At 41.1% G+C, this 5,876-nt stretch overlaps 1 long non-coding RNA gene across 1 annotated transcript; it reads left to right on the forward strand.

Annotated features, from left to right (window-relative positions):
- The first annotated feature begins 249 nt into the window (after nucleotides 1-249).
- Nucleotides 250-3,104, forward strand: LOC145876910 (uncharacterized). The gene is made up of 2 exons (XR_014391562.1): nucleotides 250-1,010; nucleotides 1,049-3,104. It is a non-coding gene; the product is annotated as an uncharacterized LOC145876910 (long non-coding RNA).
- The last annotated feature ends 2,772 nt before the right edge of the window (nucleotides 3,105-5,876 follow it).

A 5,876-nucleotide genomic window follows, 5' to 3' on the forward strand; every position in this document is an offset into this window, starting at 1 on the left:
ATAGATCACAGCCCATTCTGAGCTTGTACAGTCTCCATATATTACACTGACCTGTTCTGCATATCTCTCTCTCTCTCGTCTGACAGCAAGGAGAGCAGCTCAACAGGCCCCACTAAATTTGAGGTTCAGATCGTGGCCCAGTTTGACAACCACAACTCCCAGGTGTGGAGAGTCTCCTGGAACATCACCAGCACTTTGCTGGCCTCCTCAGGAGACGACGGCTGTGTTCGACTCTGGAAAGGTGATGGGTTAGGGTATATATAGTATAGTATAGTATAGTATAGACTGGCTCTGTAAAGGTGATGGGTTAGGGTATATATAGTATAGTATAGTATAGACTGGCTCTGGAAAGGTGATATATCTAGTATAGACTGAACAGGCTGTGGGAAGGTGATATATCTAGTATAGACTGAACAGGCTGTGTCCCACTCTGGGAAGGTGATATATCTAGTATAGACTGAACAGGCTCTGGGAAGGTGATATATCTAGTATAGACTGAACAGGCTGTGGGAAGGTGATATATCTAGTATAGACTGAACAGGCTCTGGGAAGGTGATATATCTAGTATAGACTGAACAGGCTGTATCCCACTATGGGAAGGTGATATATCTAGTATAGACTGAACAGGCTCTGGGAAGGTGATATATCTAGTATAGACTGAACAGGCTGTGTCCCACTATGGGAAGGTGATATATCTAGTATAGACTGAACAGGCTGTGTCCCACTCTGGGAAGGTGATATATCTAGTATAGACTGAACAGGCTGTGGGAAGGTGATATATCTAGTATAGACTGAACAGGCTGTGGGAAGGTGATATATCTAGTATAGACTGAACAGGCTCTGGGAAGGTGATATATCTAGTATAGACTGAACAGGCTGTGGGAAGGTGATATATCTAGTATAGACTGAACAGGCTCTGGGAAGGTGATATATCTAGTATAGACTGAACAGGCTATGGGAAGGTGATATATCTAGTATAGACTGAACAGGCTGTGTCCCACTCTGGGAAGGTGATATATCTAGTATAGACTGAACAGGCTCTGGGAAGGTGATATATCTAGTATAGACTGAACAGGCTGTATCCCACTCTGGGAAGGTGATATATCTAGTATAGACTGAACAGGCTCTGGGAAGGTGATATATCTAGTATAGACTGAACAGGCTCTGGGAAGGTGATATATCTAGTATAGACTGAACAGGCTGTGGGAAGGTGATATATCTAGTATAGACTGAACAGGCTGTGGGAAGGTGATATATCTAGTATAGACTGAACAGGCTGTGGGAAGGTGATATATCTAGTATAGACTGAACAGGCTGTGGGAAGGTGATATATCTAGTATAGACTGAACAGGCTCTGGGAAGGTGATATATCTAGTATAGACTGAACAGGCTCTGGGAAGGTGATATATCTAGTATAGACTGAACAGGCTCTGGGAAGGTGATATATCTAGTATAGACTGAACAGGCTGTGTCCCACTATGGGAAGGTGATATATCTAGTATAGACTGAACAGGCTGTGGGAAGGTGATATATCTAGTATAGACTGAACAGGCTGTATCCCACTCTGGGAAGGTGATATATCTAGTATAGACTGAACAGGCTGTGGGAAGGTGATATATCTAGTATAGACTGAACAGGCTCTGGGAAGGTGATATATCTAGTATAGACTGAACAGGCTGTGGGAAGGTGATATATCTAGTATAGACTGAACAGGCTCTGGGAAGGTGATATATCTAGTATAGACTGAACAGGCTGTATCCCACTCTGGGAAGGTGATATATCTAGTATAGACTGAACAGGCTGTGGGAAGGTGATATATCTAGTATAGACTGAACAGGCTCTGGGAAGGTGATATATCTAGTATAGACTGAACAGGCTGTATCCCACTCTGGGAAGGTGATATATCTAGTATAGACTGAACAGGCTGTGGGAAGGTGATATATCTAGTATAGACTGAACAGGCTGTATCCCACTCTGGGAAGGTGATATATCTAGTATAGACTGAACAGGCTGTGGGAAGGTGATATATCTAGTATAGACTGAACAGGCTGTGTCCCACTCTGGGAAGGTGATATATCTAGTATAGACTGAACAGGCTGTGGGAAGGTGATATATCTAGTATAGACTGAACAGGCTCTGGGAAGGTGATATATCTAGTATAGACTGAACAGGCTGTGGGAAGGTGATATATCTAGTATAGACTGAACAGGCTGTGGGAAGGTGATATATCTAGTATAGACTGAACAGGCTGTGGGAAGGTGATATATCTAGTATAGACTGAACAGGCTGTGGGAAGGTGATATATCTAGTATAGACTGAACAGGCTGTGGGAAGGTGATATATCTAGTATAGACTGAACAGGCTGTGTCCCACTATGGGAAGGTGATATATCTAGTATAGACTGAACAGGCTCTGGGAAGGTGATATATCTAGTATAGACTGAACAGGCTGTATCCCACTGTGGGAAGGTGATATATCTAGTATAGACTGAACAGGCTGTGGGAAGGTGATATATCTAGTATAGACTGAACAGGCTGTATCCCACTCTGGGAAGGTGATATATCTAGTATAGACTGAACAGGCTGTGGGAAGGTGATATATCTAGTATAGACTGAACAGGCTCTGGGAAGGTGATATATCTAGTATAGACTGAACAGGCTGTGTCCCACTATGGGAAGGTGATATATCTAGTATAGACTCAACAGGCTGTGGGAAGGTGATATATCTAGTATAGACTGAACAGGCTGTGTCCCACTCTGGGAAGGTGATATATCTAGTATAGACTGAACAGGCTGTATCCCACTATGGGACTATAGTGTAATAATTGTACTGTGAAATATTGTCCATAACCATATTGTATTTTTAGCTGTTTGAAGCTGGTGTACAAAAGTAAAAGACACAAAAATCAAATTCAAGACCGGGTAGCATAGAAAATAACAGATCTATAACTTATAATTCTATGTGTATTTGGTCAGGTCGCCCAAAAAGTTACATATTGCAGCTTAAAGCACTCAATGGATGATGTAGTGCACAAGAAGCAGAATGGATGACGTAGTGCACCAAAAAAACAGAATGGATGACGTAGTGCACAAAAAAAAACAGAATGGATGACGTAGTGCACCAAAAAAACAGAATGGATGACGTAGTGCACAAAAAAACAGAATGGATGACGTAGTGCACAAAAAAACAGAATGGATGACGTAGTGCACAAAAAAACAGAATGGATGACGTAGTGCACCAAAAAAACAGAATGGATGACGTAGTGCACCAAAAAAACAGAATGGATGACGTAGTGCACCAAAAAAACAGAATGGATGACGTAGTGCACAAAAAAACAGAATGGATGACGTAGTGCACAAAAAAACAGAATGGATGACGTAGTGCACAAAAAAAAACAGAATGGATGACGTAGTGCACCAAAAAAACAGAATGGATGACGTAGTGCACAAAAAAACAGAATGGATGACGTAGTGCACAAAAAAACAGAATGGATGACGTAGTGCACAAAAAAACAGAATGGATGACGTAGTGCACCAAAAAAACAGAATGGATGACGTAGTGCACCAAAAAAACAGAATGGATGACGTAGTGCACCAAAAAAACAGAATGGATGACGTAGTGCACAAAAAAACAGAATGGATGACGTAGTGCACAAAAAAACAGAATGGATGACGTAGTGCACAAAAAAACAGAATGGATGACGTAGTGCACAAAAAACAAAATGGATGACATGGTGCACAAGAAACAGAATGGATGACGTAGTGCACAGAAACAGGGACCTGTTTCAGCCTTTTCAAAACTTCAGGCTAAAATGTTACAAATGTTTGCGAGGGCATCTTTTAAACGACTGAACTAGTTGTATTATGTCATTCTACGCTGCAGCGGCGACCACTAGAGTTATCCAGGCAGCACCAACAGGTTCGGGACCAGGCTTTTAAAGTCTATCCGGTCATTTTTAAAGTCCGTGGTTTAGCTGAAATGAAAACAGAAGTGGCTGTGTAAAAATTCCCCCCGCACATTTACACTGTCTCATTGGTTCCCATCTTCTGGTCCCCAGCCAACTATATGGACAACTGGAAGTGTACAGGCATCCTGAAGGGAGACGGAAGTCCGGTTAACGGGTCGTCAGGACAACCCGGTGCCATGAATAACATGGTGGGGTCGACTGTCCAGACCTCCCAGAATGCACTGAACGGCTCTGCCGCAGGAAGGTAGGAGGCCGCGCTCGCTGTCGGCCCGGGCCAGAGCTGGCGACTGACTGCTTTGCTCTCTCTGGGCCTGACTGACCCTGCAACGCTGACCCACCCCTCCCCCCTTCCCCTCCCTGGGTCAACTGATCACATCTGGCCCTGTGTGTTGCACTCATGCAAAGAGCTTGGCTTGTGGCCCAGACCCGGCAGGCCAGACCCGGCAGGCCAGACCCGGCAGGCCAGACCCCAGCAGGCCAGACCCCAGCACGTAGGCCTGTTGCTCCCTGTGGTAGACCTGTGTGCTCGTCATAAAAGGAGTGTTTGGGAGGAGGGTTTTTTTTTGCTACCGTTTTTTAATGTTAGTTCAACAGCAGACTGATGGTTTGGTTTGTACGATAATTGTTAGTGATTTTATTTGTTGACACAATTTTATGTTGATGGAACATTGAATGTTATTTTGAAGAATATAGTTTTTTTTTTTTACATTTTAGATGAGTTTAAAATTACAGATGAATCTGTCGTCCTCACATAATGCCACAGAATATGTCATATTTTCAATACATTTACACACCAGGGCCAAACCTACAGGCTTACTAAATTGAATAATTTACTCTTTTGATTTCATTTTATAATAGCATGTATAGAATGTGTGGAGGACATATTGATAAATAATAAATTTCATCTTTTCAATAGGTTTTTATTTATTTTTTATTTTAGCAAAAAAGTTGCCAAAATCTTTGCATGGTGGAGGAATGTCTGGAATATAATCTGGTAATAATCCCTATTAACCTGCTGGTAATCTGCAATTAATCTGAATGAAATAATGACTGAAGGCTGGTATACATGCTACAGCTTTATTAACACACACGGTTAATATTACTGAGTTTATATTCAATATTCCACCTGGTACTGTACACCAATATTCAGTTACATTATACTCTCCTGGTACTGTACACCAATATTCAGTTACATTATACTCTCCTAGTACTGTACATCAATATTCAGTTACATTATACTCTCTCTCCTAGTACTGTACTTCAATATTCAGTTATATTATACTCTCTCCTAGTACTGTACTTCAATATTCAGTTACATTATACTCTCTCTCCTAGTACTGTACTTCAATATTCAGTTACATTATACTCTCCTGGTACTGTACACCAATATTCAGTTACATTATACTCTCTCTCCTAGTACTGTACTTCAATATTCAGTTACATTATACTCTCCTGGTACTGTACACCAATATTCAGTTATATTATACTCTCTCTCCTAGTACTGTACATCAATATTCAGTTATATTATACTCTCCTGGTACTGTACACCAAATATTCAGTTACATTATACTCTCTCTCCTAGTACTGTACACCAAATATTCAGTTACATTATACTCTCCTGGTACTGTACACCAATATTCAGTTACATTATACTCTCTCACCTAGTACTGTACATCAATATTCAGTTACATTATACTCTCTCTCCTAGTACTGTACATCAATATTCAGTTACATTATACTCTCTCACCTAGTACTGTACATCAATATTCAGTTACATTATACTCTCTCTCCTAGTACTGTACTTCAATATTCAGTTACATTATACTCTCCTGGTACTGTACACCAAATATTCAGTTACATTATACTCTCTCTCCTAGTACTGTACACCAAATATTCAGTTACATTATAC

The sequence above is a fragment of the Salmo salar genome, unplaced genomic scaffold (assembly GCF_965601325.2).
Source record: "Salmo salar unplaced genomic scaffold, fSalSal1 ptg000635l, whole genome shotgun sequence".
NCBI classification, from domain to species: Eukaryota; Metazoa; Chordata; class Actinopteri; order Salmoniformes; family Salmonidae; genus Salmo; species Salmo salar.